Source organism: Nymphalis io, chromosome 11 (assembly GCF_905147045.1).
Source record: "Nymphalis io chromosome 11, ilAglIoxx1.1, whole genome shotgun sequence".
NCBI lineage: Eukaryota > Metazoa > Arthropoda > Insecta > Lepidoptera > Nymphalidae > Nymphalis > Nymphalis io.
Genome location: NC_065898.1, coordinates 1346895 through 1362389, shown reverse-complemented (window position 1 = coordinate 1362389; position 15495 = coordinate 1346895). Strand labels below are relative to the sequence as shown.

The following is a 15495-nucleotide window of genomic DNA, read 5'->3' as shown; positions in this document are numbered from 1 at the left end:
TATTGTTGTGTTCCGGTAAGAAATGGTGAGTGAGCCAGTGTAATTACAGGCACAGGAGACATAGCATCTTAGTTCCTAAGGTTAGTATAGTAGTATCTTTCTGTACGTATTGTATATCGATTCAGTATACGGTACAGGGTTATGTAATACACTATTTTGAAATGAACGATTGTTTTTTTTTCGCAGGAAGCATCTATTGCGAAAAAAATTTGTTTCGATATAAATCGTAGACTCAAGGAACGTTACGTATCCGTATCCGCGACCTCTTTTGTGCTTATGGCTCGGTGGAACTTCTCTTTTTATAAAATAGAAAGCATATGGGCCACCTGATGGTAAGTGGTCACCAACGCCCATAGACATTGGCATCGTAAGAAATGTTAACCATCGCTTACATCACCAATGCGCCACCAACCTTGGGAACTAAGATGTTATGTCCCTTGTGCCTGTAATTACACTGACTCACTCACTCTCTGGTTCTTATTATGTCAGTGTGTTTCCGATCCGGTGGTAGTTCGTAATTTCACAATCTATTGATTCGATAAGTGTAATGCTTGAATGCTTATCTTGAATAAGGGATTTTGATTTTGATAGGAGAATTTTTACAATTTGTACAGCAGTTCCATAGTGATAGATTTTTAATTAAAATAGCTCAAAAACAAAGCGATTAAAAATCTTTAAATGCATCGTAAAAGAAATATACATAAAATGCAATAATACGAGTTCTTGTATGATTAGTACACACTTTATTCCACGTTTTTTTCCTCACGTTGGTACACGTGATATTGTTGATGTAAGGAAAAATACGTATATTTAAAATTAAGTATGATCGTTATTGTTTAGAAATTTAAATATGCGGTTATTGTAATTTTATTACGTTGTTTGTAAGATTCTTGCGGTGTCAGTTTCTGGACAGAGGTGACATCTTACCAATGGGCTGTTTCTTACCCAAAAAAGGCATAATATCATGAACGCTAAAATAGAATTACTCGTCGTATATTTGGAAGTCGGAAGTCGTATATATCCAGTAGACATGAACATTTCAATGTTCACTGCCTTATATGTTATATGCCGTATAGCTTATAAAGCAGATCTTAAAAGTAAAATCCCGGACGATGCAAATAAAAAATGATCAGGTTTTGTCACGAAATTCTCGGTTTAGAAGGGCAGTATTTAGTCTTCCGTTCCTCGGAAACCACGTAAAAAAATTCGCTCTGCGCCTAAACTTCTATCATTTACTTCATTATATTCATAGCAGCATTCCCCTTAAATAAGGATAGTGTGAATGGAAACCACATCTGTGGCTGCGCACACACTTGTGCACTATTAAAATCTCCTGCGCTGTTGGATAGCCTCCGTTGACAATGGCTGCGTGACCGGAATGGGTAAGCACATGATATTATACATATTATACTTGAGAAATGTTGTCAGTACAGAAATTTAAAGGAAAATTAAAAATATTATATTCAAGTCACATTAAATTGTATACAATATTGTACTATAGAATTCATTACATTGTAAAATATAGTATATTAATTATAAGATAAATATAAGAGAAAAAGTATAAGAAGCCGAGATGGCCTAGTGGTTAGAAGGCGTAAATCTTAACCGATGATAGTGGGTTCAAACCCGGGCAAGCACCACTGAATTTTCATGTGGTGGTAGGGCTTTGTGCAAGCTCGTCTGGGTAGGTACCACCCACTCATCAGATATTTTACCGCAAAACAGCAATACTTGATATTGTTGTGTTCCGGTTTGAAGGGTGAGTGAGCCAGTGTAATTACAGGCACAAGGGACATAAAATCTTAGTTCCCAAGGTTGGTGGCGCATTGGCTATAAGCGATGGTTGACATTTCTTACAATGCCAATGTCTAAGGGCGTTTGGTGACCACTTACCATCAGGTGGCCCATATGCTCGTCCACCTTCCTATTCTATATAAAAAAAAATGTGCTTAATTTGTGTTTATAAGTCATCTTGTGCTTGACGGTGAAGGAAAACATCGTGAGGAAACCTGCATGTGTCTAATTTCATTGAAATTCTGCCACATGTGTATTCTACCAACCCGCATTGGAGCAGCGTGGTGGAATAAGCTCCAAACCTTCTCCTCAAAAGGGAGAGCAGGTCTTAGCCCAGCAGTGGGACATTAACAGGATGTAACTATACTATTATTATAAGATTAATTTTAACTGTTTTAATGATATTTTTTTGTATATTAAATTTCTCTACTGTGGCCTATTTGCCAATCTACTTACCTATTATTAATATATATATATATATATCTATATAAGGTACGTTTACTTGGCACTTAAACGCCACAGATAATATATGTGATGTCAATATTGTCTTTACAATATAATAATCGTAATTAATAATATATTATTCATTCTACAACTCCTGTCGTAGTACACTGTCCTGTTTTCATTTCAAATCAACTCTGTTTTCATACTATATTTTTTACAAACATTTTTTTGTTAGCTTTTCAGCATTTTACAGATGGTTGCACTGAAAAAGTGAGGATTTAACTCGATTGAATCGGCTAAAACCGGTTTTAACAGGTAAATCGAATTTTCAACCACTTCTGTTAGCTTGTAAAGACTATTTTGAAATATTCTGTTTTGAATGCATATTGTCAAAGAACTAAATTTTGAATACGATTTTTTTTTAATATATATATATTTTAAATTAATATATAAGCTTATAATTATATCTATATGTATTCAAGTAAGCTTATTTCATTTAATTTTTATTATTATTATATGTTTGTGGATGTGCAATTCGAAATTATATAAGGCCAACATCGTTTTGCACAAAAACAAAAATAATCTTATACTTATTATGATATAAGGATCTCTCCCAGACAACCCCATAGAAATAAGTTAGGAAAATATATCGAATTAGTGATGTGTCGAATCAAATCAAATCACTCATCGGGAATTTTATCTCTTGTCGATATATATAAAAATGTCGGTCACCCTTAGCGTGTATCTGCATATATAAACAAATATAATTCTCGAGAAGGAAATTAATATATTTGTAGAACAAAATTGGAGCCGCAATAATTTTTAATCTATTATCATCTTAAATTTCATGTAAGTTATATCCGACATGTACATATACATATATGTACATTGGTTAATAGGCAAAGACAAAATAGTTCCTTTTTGTACTCTGCTTATAATCGATTTTCTTCTCTTTCTTTTAGTAGCTATTACGGTTAAATAAAAAAAATGGGTATTTGAGTAAAAACATGTTTCGAAACATGCAAATTCAGATGCTTTTTATCAATTTTCAATAATGATGAATTTTGATCGTATCTAGTTGAACAAAGCATATATATATAACACAAAAAACAACAACTCAACAATCACGACAAAAACAATGGACATTATACATCTAATTATATAATAGTTACGTAAGTGAACACACACATTTGTTGTATTTAAAGAGAAAAAAACAAATGAAATCCACTCGAGGGGAAAACTTAATGATAGAAGAAATGGTTTTTTTTTTTATAGAATAGGAAAGCGGACGAGCATATGGGCCACCTGATGGTAAGTGGTCACCAACGCTCTTAGACATTGGCATTGTAAGAAATGTCAACCATCGCTTACATATCCAATGCGCCACCAACCTTGGGAACTAAGATTTTATGTCCCTTGTGCCTGTAATTACACTGGCTCACTCACCCTTCAAACCGGAACACAACAATATCAAGTATTGCTGTTTTGCGGTAGAATATCTGATGAGTGGGTGGTACCTACCCAGACGAGCTTGCACAAAGCCCTACCACCAGTAAACTACTAGTAGTGTACATACAAACGTAAATAGCGCAATTTTTTACGGGCCGAGATGGCCCAGTGGTAAGAACGTATGAATCTTAACCGATGATCGTGGGTTCAAGCTCAGGCAAGCATCACTGAATTTTCATGTGCTTAATTTGTGATTATAATTCATCTCGTGCTTGACGGTGAAGGAAAACATCGTAAGGAAACCTGCATGTATCTAATTTCACTGAAATTCTGCCACATGTGTATTCCACTAACTCGCATTGGAGCAGTGTGGTAAATTAAGCTCCATACCTTCTCCTCAAAAAGGAAGAGGAGGCCTTAGCTCAGCAGTGGACATTCACAGGCTGTTACTGTACTGTACTATATTGTTCAATCCTGATCCCTAAGCGAATTGTTGACCCCACTCCTAACACAAACATGGTAAGCATCGTTACATTCGGACTATAATACTAATAATAATAATGTCCTCTAGACCGATTTTGGCCACGGTGGAAAATCTCAAGAAATATAAACCAACTGCCCATATTATAATGCACAAGTGTGTGCGCAAACACACGTGCACTATATTCCCTACTCGTAATCCGATGGGATGGCAATCCCAATCAAAATCAACAGCCGACACAACTGGAAAGAGCTTAGGCGCAGGACCAACGTGTTTGTCTGCTCTCCGATTTCGACAGAAAACACTATAACTTTATACTGGCCCGACCTGGGATGAGAACCAGGACCTCCAGGTCTGTGGCTTTACACTAGGCCAGTAGACCAAAGAGGTAGTCGTGTGCTAATACATACATAAGCGCGATTTAATTGACAACTAGTGCCACTCGTGTTATTATACATGAAATAATTTGTTAAATAGCAATAATTTAATATTTTTTGAAGATATTATAACATACACGTAATGCAACTATGTTGGTTAATTTCTAATGCAACTGCATAGCTGTTTGACGGTAGCGAACTAATTAATACCCGAACTATTGCACGAGGCAATCAAAACAGTTATATTTTACAATAATATAAAACAATAGTTTGACTATTCATAGCTTTTAGCTCCAATTACCATTAATTACGAATAGTTACAATAAGCTCCAAACCTTCTCCTCAAAACGGGAGAGGCGGCCTTAGCCCAGCAGTGGGACATTCACCGGCTGTTACTGACTGATTGACGATTAGTGTATCTTATGGTAAACCATGTTGTTTCTCAGTTTATTTTTGTCATAGTTAATGTTAAAACTTATGTTTAGGAGAATTTAATTTAGTTAATTACCAAGTTTAAGATTTTTTTCAAGGTGGTTTGTTTTTAAGTAATCTCTACTAATATTCTAAATGCGAAACCAACTCTGTTTATCTGTTACGCTACGCAAGGCTAAACACTGAACTGATTTTGATAATATTTGCATATGAAGCAAGCTTGAACCCCAAGGATGAACACAGGTTTCTTTTTTTACCAAATACTCCCCCCTAATACGCGGACGAAACCGCGGGCGATTACTAGATAAATTTACTATGAGAATAAATCGATAACTCATTTCGAAGTTCGAACCAAAGGTTTTATACACTTAACTCTAGTTTAGTCTATGGTATATGCCAAATACCGATATCGTTTACTATTCGTATTATTTGAACGACGACTGTAGTGGACTAGCGAATTTATCTATGTGAGGTAGTTGTCTAACTTTCCTAATCACAGCAAAGCTGTTAGGCTATTCTGTAGGAACAAACTCTAAACTCGCAGAAAATGGTCGTGAAATGTCGGATAGTAATAATCGACACTTACCATAATAAACATAACATTTTTAAGAATACACGAATCGAAATCGGTTGTCAACATTTCATGCGAGATTAATGAAGTTCTTACAGAAGCATTGCTGAGTCTTGCTATGAAAGATGGCAAATATTTTCACTACCATCGAATCTAAAGCTATTCAAAATCTAAAAAAATAGCACCAAACTTTTACCACGAGAATCAAATACATGTGCATATGCTTTGGACACATGTCTGAACCACGGAATACAACTTTGAGTCTCAGTGAATTTGTTCCTGAAGTCAACACGTTCTAGAGTTGATAATGTAAGCTGTTACGTCACTTACATTGTTACCTTTAATTTTAAACTCGTGCCGTATATTATATCATATGACGTAAAGTTTTGACATTATGTTGCATAGTTTTGATTGTATATCCTTGTATTTGTTCACAGACGTGTTCTCCGTGCCTTTGGTGTATCTTATCTTTCATTTATTTTTATGTTATTTTAATGTACCTACATTTTTATTACAAGGCAACATCACAATCAAAGTTTCAGGATTAAAAGAATTTATCGAGATATATTCATCTGCAATATTTTATTCCATAATTTCTATGTAAAGCGGACTCGTGCCGTGACGGCAAACAGCACGACGCTCTCTTATGGCATTATACCATCTCTCAAAGAAAAATTTAGTAACATAACTATGATATATATATTCATCCATATTTATTTAGTGGTTTTCTTTAATTATAAATTGTATAAATATCAATGTTTCATATGTCGGGGGTCCCCTGACGGTTACTTTTTTCAATTTGGCAAATCAAAATCAATTTTTTTTCTTGATTACTGAGCATAAGATGAATTATAAACGCAAAAGTAAAAGCAAGAGACGAATATTTGTTTCTTCGCAATGGTACAGATTTAAATTACATACATAATTCGTAAGACGAAAAAATATACTGCCGATATGTTATTATTACAATAGTGTACAAAAAAGTAGACGGCCTTCGCATCAGCACCAGTTTTTTTTTGACCTATCGATTGTCTATATTACCAGGTTTTAAGAATAAATAGTACCTTGGAAATGGTACAGGTGGTCTCGGTGGTAGGGCTTCGTGCAAGCCCGTCTGGGTACGTACCACCTAGTTTACCACACCAGACCAAGCTTCATTAAAAACTATTCAAACAGCAATACTTAGTATTGTTGTGTTCCAGTTTGAAGGGTGGGTAAGGCAGTGTAACTACCTACAAGGGACCTAATATCTTAGTTCCCAAAGTTGGTGGCACATTGGCGTCGGAGGGAATGGTTAATATATCTTATAATGAGTCTATGAGTAATGGTGACCACTTACCTGTATCCGGTTACCTACTAGCTATGGTCCTTTTCTTTGTGTACGATGTTACTTCTTAGTGACGGTAGACAGAGGCGTGTTTACACTATGGGGAGGGGACTCGTGCCCAAGGCAGCAGGTCTTGGAGGGGCGTCAGCCTGGATCGTCTTTTATAATAGTTAGCCAATTTTGTTACTTTTTTATTTGACTTTTCTAAATGATCTTGAATAACCTACCTAATCAACATGAAACAAGTTATCCAAAACTCATTATTAGTTACCTATGTATTCATAATTAACCCAAATAATTAACAATAAAATTCGTTATTTTCCTTAAATTTAAGGGGTGGAAATACTTTTATGCCCGGGGTTCTAGTCTTACGGTAGACATTTGAATGCTTTGAAGAAACTATTTCTGGCGACCCAAGAGCTAGCGCTTATTTAGCCCAAAGTCAGAGTCTAGCGGTGTAGAGAGGCAATAGTGCCAGCGTCTTTTGTACAATGCTACAGGACAATCTATTAGACGGCGTGTTTTTTCTATAAATTTGTAATGCGGATTTTGTTTTTTTTTTAAATGACTGTACTTAGCTTAAAAATAAATGAATAAGTATTTATATTTTATATTAAGAGTAAAAAAACATACGATCGTATATCTTATGTATATTGATTTCATAATTCCCTGTTCTTAGGGTTTTGAATGGCTACAGACAAAATGATCCTAATGCTATATGAATATCAGTATATTAGCCTCCAATCAAACAAGGAAAATATTGTTTTGATTATATATAAAAAAATTCGCGTGCAACTTTTTCTGTCACATCTATACTTTCAGTCAGATACATGACTCGTTATAACCTCTATAACCTCTCAAGATATTATTAGAATACTTGAATGGATGTAGCGTTATTGTTTTTTTTTTATTTGGTGGTTCTTTATTGTGTAAAAAACATAAGGACCACAAACCACAGTTTTTTCTAAGAGGACAGAGGCGACGTGCAACTTAGTCATATGGTGTTCATATTTTTATTAATCTCTTGCTTGGGAATTGGCTCTGCTATTATTTCAAAATACTTTATTGAAGATTTTTGAAGTGAAACCTTCTTTAGGCGCGCTGCGCTGTTCATCGTAGGGGATCACCGACATGCTTATTTCAATATTATGTTGAAAGTAGAAATAATTTAAGTATTGTGTAAATAAATGAGAATAATAATGATTGAAATTTATATAAATACTAACAGTATATACAAATAATATATGTATATTAACTATTATATATTTGAATTAAACAGTATTAATATTTTGTACCAAGTTTGCGATAACTATATAATAAAAAGGGATGGAATTATTACTTGGAGTGCCAATAGATGTGGAAATTGAACAAATATATTTAACAGTTTTAAGTTTTCACTTCTATCATAGGGAATGACTGTCTCTTTTTTAAAAGAATTATTAAAACGTAAATTAAAAGGATTACATTAAATGTAAATACTTTGGTTATAGAATACAGCTTGTACCGACAGAAGTAAGTTAAATATCTAAGACACAAAAATATTTTTAATTCAGAATTTATACCTTGTTTTGAAGTCGAGATGGCCCAGTGGTAAGAACGCGTGACTCTTAACCGATGAACGTGGGTTCAAACCCGGGCAAGCACCTCTGAATTTTCATGTGCTTAATTTCTGTTTATAATTCATCTCGTGCTTTTCGGTGAAGGAAAACATCGTGAGGAAACCTGCATGTGTCTAATTTCATCGAAATTCTGCCACATGTGTATTCCACCAACCCGCATTGGAGCAGCGTGGTGGAATAAGCTCCAAACCTTCTCCTCAAATAGGGAGAGGAGGCCTTAGCCCAGCAGTGGGACATTTACAGGCTGTTACTTTACTTACCTTTTTTGTATTTTATAAAATAGGTAGGCGGACGGGGAAATGGGATGTCTGATTGTAAATGATCACCAACGTCCATAGACATGGGCGCTGTAAGTAATATTATTATTACGTCGTCAATGCAACATTAACCTTGGGAACTAAGATGTTATGTTCTTTGTGGCTGTTACACTGACTTACTCACCCTTCAAACCGCAACAAAACAATACTAAGTATTGCTGATTGGCAGTTGAAAATGAGATGAGTGGGGTTACTGGTGGTAGAGCTTTGTGCAAGCTCGTCTGGGTAGGTACCACCCACTCATCAGCTATTCTACCGCAAAACAGCAATACTTGATATTGTTGTGTTCCGGTTTGAAGGGTGAGTGAGCCAGTGTAATTACAGGCACAAGGGACATAAAATCTTAGTTCCCAAGGTTGGTGGCGCATTGGATATGTAAGCGATGGTTGACATTTCTTACAATGCCAATGTCTAAGAGCGTTGGTGACCACTTACCATCAGGTGGCCCATATGCTCGTCCGCCTTCCTATTCTATAAAAAAAAAAAAAAAAAAACTAACCAGACGGGCTTACACAAAGCCCTACGTAGGTGACGTTTGTTATAAAATGTTTAATTAATATCATGATAACTATATACGTTTTCAGCAAAGTCAATGTATTATTGAATATCAGAAAACACAGGTATAGAAAGAAGTAACTACTACCAAAGATGCATTGATTATATATTGAAAAAAAAATATATATTAAATTGTAAAATTGCCAGCCCTGATCACCTCAAAACCTAAAATAAGATGCACGTACGCGAATACGAACATTTAATGCGATAGATAATGCGGAACAATCGAAAGTGACTGTGACGTGATGAATTTACATGATTTCTGTGACAATTACATTCATGTCTCGTAATCCATGTCATACATGACATGACATAACATATTTGGGTATTAGAAATCTTAGGGATTGTTGTCATGTCGATTGTTGAATTGTTTATTTGGGCGTGATGAGAATATTCCGAGGCTGAATTTGACTATTTTTTTTATTTATAAATTTCAAGAGAGAGAGATTGTAGAACGTTTTCGAAGTAGCTTAACTTTTGTCACGTGTTTTTTTTTATAACCAAATAAATATTTTTTAATCAAAATTCTACTAATACAAAGAGTGCTTATTTTTTAAATATATCATAGTACATAATGAAAACGAAAATGTTTCTTTTTTCTTTTTCATAAATTATTTTTTAATAAATTCTGTTTTCTCTACCGTCCTATGTCTTAATAAAAATGCACTGCAATACTTTGATACATAAAATACATAGCCGTATAATATATATACTCTACTATGTATCACCAGACTTCATTTTATTTTTGGCTGTATATTTTGTGCATAATTATCAAAATTAAAAAAATAATAATTAAAAAATATTACTTTATTGAGAAAGGTCTTATTGTTAAGTTAATAATTTACATTCCCTTCCAAGGTGGCAATGAATTGTAAAGTGAAATCGGCCCGTCACGGCGCGCGCACAATCAAGTCGACACATCTCTGATTTGCTTCACTGGCCATTTTTACTACCTTTGCTTGCCTAAATACAATGCCTTCGACCTCATCAATGTCTAAATGATTTATTTATTAATTCTATCAAAGGAATTATACTAATAATATATTTATTTCAAGCAATAAAAGTCCATACAAAATGATATAATGAAAAAAATTACAAATAACATATTATTATTAGAAACAATTTATTCTTAAAACTGTGATAGTCTATATCTCGCAATCATAATAATTTTGTAAAAAGTACAGTATTTAGATTCATAGATAATAAAATAAAATATATGTACGTCACAGTATAGTTTCACATATGAGAAATATTTTATACTGATTTCCATAATTTTGTAAAAACTAATAAAAAATATAAAACAGTTTTTTCATGTCTCGAACTCATCCTGGTTACTGCAGCTCGAGGGCAACCTAAAATAGGGACCAGGTTTTTCTCAAACAGGAAATGCGAGGAAGGTTTACACTTCAACCCCGATGAGTGTCGTAAGAGCTGAATAAAGACCCGCCGTAAAAATCTGAGAAATTTTCTTTTCATGCAGTTTACACTCCGCCGACCGGAATTAATAGGACACGAGTAATACGAATATTATTGAGACAAATGCCCGCAACACTAGGCAGAAAACCATTACACGAGATATTTTTAAATATATTAGAAAAAAGGATTTATTGAGTACTCATTTTCGCCCGCGTCTTACTTCGCGAGTTGGGGGGGGGGGGGGTTCAGGGATAAGGCTGAAATCCCTATGCCGAAATGTAACCTATGCCGTTTCTTGGGGTTCAAATTTGCTTCATAACAATTTTCATCAAAATCTGTTCAGTAGTTTATTTGTCAAGCATAACAGACAGACAGAGTTACAATCGAATTTATAACATTCGTATAGAAAAGAGGAGAGGAGGCCTTTAGCCCAGCAGTGGGACATTCACAGGCTGTTACGGTATAGATACTATTAATAAACTACCAATTTTCGGTAAATTCCAAATATGAGCGTGATCGAAAGGTAAATCCAAAGAAATCATATTTTCTACATATAGGTACATGTGTCAAAATTCAAAATATTACTACGGTGACATTTTGAAATATCCCACTGTTAGGAAATGCGAAACAAAACATCGCTTCGTCAGAAACTTGTGTGTGTCCTAGCAAAAGGGACATAACATAGAATCTTAGTTACTGTGAACGTGCTACTGCTGGGCTGAGGCCTCCTTATTACACCACGCTGTTAATATGCGGTTTGGTGGAATACACATGTGACAGAATTTCAGTGAAATTAGGCACAAGCAGGTTTCCCCACGATGTTTTCCTTCACCGTCAAGCACGAGATGAATTATAAACACAAATTAAGCACATGAATATTCAGTGGTGCTTGCGCGGGTTTAAACCCACGATCATCGGTTAAGATTCTTGCGTTCTAACCACTGGGCCATCTCAGCTTTTAGTGGCACATTAGCTATGTATAAAATGATTAATATTTCTACTGGCGAATGAAAATATCTTAGGGCAGTACAATTACATATACATGTTGCATTCGCAGTCTAACCTCAATAAAGACCCCTATTGTATTGTTCTTCTCATTTCTCTTCAAAAACCTGGTAGAAGATTAAAAATTGAATATAGCACTAAATACATTGTTGTTGTATGAAACAACGGTCAAATTTGGTCACTTTTAATTTTAACAAAAACCCGCAAACCGACACGTTGACAAAAAACTCGGTGTAATCGTTGTATTTTCTTAGGTTTTACCAAATCAGTGTTAGGTATTTGATGTAAATTAACTAAAGCGATATACTATAATATATAAGTTTGCAGTTGAAGAAAAAGCCGAGATGGCCTAGTGGTAAGAACGCGTGAATCTTAACCGATGATCGTGGGTTCAAACCCGGGCAAGCACCACTGAATTTTCATGTGCTTAATTTGTGTTTATAATTCATCTCGTGCTTAACGGTGAAGGAAAACATCGTGAGGAAACCTGCATGTGTCTAATTTCATTGAAATTCTGCCACATGTGTATTCTACCAACCCGCATTGGAGCAGCGTGGTGGAATAAGCTCCAAACCTTCTCCTCAAAAGGGAGAGGAGGCCTTAGCCCAGCAGTGGGATATTAACAGGCTGTTACAGTTGAAGGACTTGGATTAATAGTGTGAATAAAAATATAAGCAGCTTAACGGTGTATTAACAACTAGGTACTGGTGATTAATTTTAGACACAGCAAATCGAAATTTCTATGAAACGCATTTACAGCAATCCTTATTTATACAATATAAATATAATTTATTTTAATATGATTGACTATCATATTAAAATCAATTATCACATAGAAACATGTAAATGACATTGATTTACTTTATCTTACTTTGACCAATGTTTCGGAATGGTCAGTTGCCACCAGCACCCATAGACATTGGAACTGTTAGAATTATTAACAATCACTTTTATGGCCAATGTGTCACCAACCTATTACACTAAGATGTTGTGTCCTTTGTGCCTGTTGTTACACTGAGTCACTCACCGTTTAAACCGGAACACAACAAGAATAAATATTGCTGTTTGGTGGTAAAATATCTGATGAATTGGTGGTACATACACAGACGGGTTTGCACACAGCCCTACCACCAAGTAAACTAAACCAAGTTGTGTTACTCTATACTATAAATATTCTTTAAATATATTTAAGTTATAACAATAACTAATATATTATACTTAAAGTTTTAATTACGCTTATATGAACCAAAATCTTGCATGACATTATGAGAATATTATAATTAATTTCAGGGCTTAACAAGGCCAATTTCGCCTGTAAGTCGGGGACCTAGCAATATTGCCATGATCATCCAATTTGAACCTTATGGCCTTCCAAATAAGGAAGGTTATTTAACATCTGCTTGACCTCAAAATCAGGTCACTAAAGGCCATATTATTATTTGCATATAAAATCATCTACGTCCTTTTATATTAGTATCGTTGATATCGACTTTTGTCGTATGGGTGCAAGGAAGTGAATGGAGGCCAAGGTAGGTGACAGTAGGTTTATAAACTTGCCTCCGTCATGTTTTCGGTACCAGTGCCTGTATGGGAACTATTACGATGTTACAGAATGAACCATCTTTGATAAACCTATTGTATTATATTATAACCAGCAAAACCCGGCAGACGTTATACCGCTGATTTTCTTTCGCCGGTTCTTCTCAGGTCTGAGATGTTTATTTCGAACCGGTGGTAGAGTTATGATAATCAATAAGTAACTGTAACGCTTCTATATTGAATCAAGATTTTTGACTTTGACTTTGTCTATTGTCGTAGCAATCGGATGAAGTATATTTGTGCTGCAGCGTTATTCAGCGACGAGACTATCAAAGTGGTCAGTACAAAATAATCATCGATGAAAATACATAGAATATGTATTTGCATACACTCATGGTGATCATGTGAATAATACAGATAGTCGTATACATTTTTATGTCTGAGAACAAGTCATCCTCCTCTTCAAGAGGAAGAGGCACTTGCTCTTATAAAATTTAATTTGATTGATGTATAAATTTGGTGGAATTGCTGAGGCTATGTTGTGTCTTTGGGCACAAGCTTGTAAACTATAATATGTCCTACTTAGTTGGTATCCCTTGTGCCGATTAAAAACCACCGTGGTTGAAATCGGCCAGCAGCATCATCATTATCAGACTATTAAATTACGACGTAAGAGGCAGTAACGTTTGACATGGGTCAAGACGCGCCAAAAACTAGTATTTAAAAACCTTAGTAATAACGATTGCGTAAGCTAAAGAAAAACTTTAGTCAGTTAAAATTTAAACAAAATATTTTATAATTATACAATAACATTAATTTTTTACTTAAGATTAAGTAAATTAAGTGTTAGCAAAAACAATTTAGTATTATTACGGTTCGTGAGTTTAATCATTTTTCTTACGAAGTTTTTTTTATTCTGACGAATAAATGAGATGAGTATTGTTATTTGTTTGCACTTGTAGGATGTTTATAAAGAGCGAGGGTTAACAAGTGCCTGTCTTCATCTAACTTCCATATTTTTATATGCGTAGTCAAGAAATGCAATGCTTAAAAATCATTCAATATATTATATAATACATTATAATGGATATAATCAGTAGTAACATCAACGAATACTAACTATGTTCTTCTATTATTTTTATAATCCTCTGAAGTATAAGACTGATTTTTTACATGAGTTTAAAATATAGTTATTTTAAATGTAATGTATGAGTTTTTTTGTTTGAACACAGTTTATTTATGTTAAATAATAAATGACTGCCTCGTTGGTCTAGTGGCTTGATGTAAGGCCGCAGACCCGGAGATCCAGGGTTCAATTCCTAGGTCGGGCTAATAAAAAGTTATTGGGTTTTTCTGTCAGAAAATTCTCAGTAGCTATCTGTGTTGGCGCACACTGACAATGCATATGATGATATTATGCCGAGTTTCTGATTTTAATAATAAAAATAACTTATAAAATTTCATTCCGATGCATATATTACTGACATTGTCAACGAAGCCGCATGCAATACAATCAAATCATTTACTTTATCATTACGTCATAAACACGATGTTTCTTTACATAATCAAGTCACGACATTATATAAGTAAAAAACAGAAGTATACACGAACATAGCTAGCTTAGTTAGCAGGCATTGTCATTATTACCAGCACCCCTATATACCACTAGATGAACAAGGTAATGCATAATAATAGGAATATCATACAACTAAAACGTAAGTTATTATTAGTTTTCAATCTCTCTTTGGAAGCAAGAAATTATCACATACCTTTGTTCAGCAGTAGTATATTCAAAATTTTACTAATATATCATCTTTTTAATCCGAATAAATGTTAAGAGAAACTTTGAATGGTACTTTTGGAATATTTTATTGAGTATAGTTTTTGTACAAATAAAATATAGTAACTTTATCTATATATAACAATGACTAACATTTTTTGCTTCCCTAATAAAAGAAAAAAAAAAATAAAATTTTTTAAATCAAATGTGTTATTAGTGTAACTAACAAATTCGGTCTAGGAAGTTGACTTTAATATAATTATAATTGTCGTAAATTTGAAATTTTGGAAGTGTGACACTAATTTAATACCAAGCGCTGACCTGATGATGGCGCTATAACATACACAGCAGAACTCTTCAACAGTTCCTAGTAAGTATATACAACACTG

The 15495-nt window shown here is 34.3% G+C and overlaps 1 long non-coding RNA gene across 6 annotated transcripts; it reads left to right on the top strand.

The window, feature by feature from the left end:
* Positions 1-737: 737 nt before the first annotated feature.
* On the top strand, positions 738-13664 carry LOC126771704 (uncharacterized). Of its 6 annotated transcripts, none has more exons than XR_007669558.1 (4): positions 738-790; positions 1273-1382; positions 2474-2553; positions 7210-7312. It is a non-coding gene; the product is annotated as an uncharacterized LOC126771704 (long non-coding RNA). The 6 variants fall into 6 exon arrangements; XR_007669557.1 differs by having other exon boundaries at positions 742-790; positions 1278-1382; XR_007669560.1 differs by having other exon boundaries at positions 742-790; positions 1256-1382.
* Positions 13665-15495: the final 1831 nt, after the last annotated feature.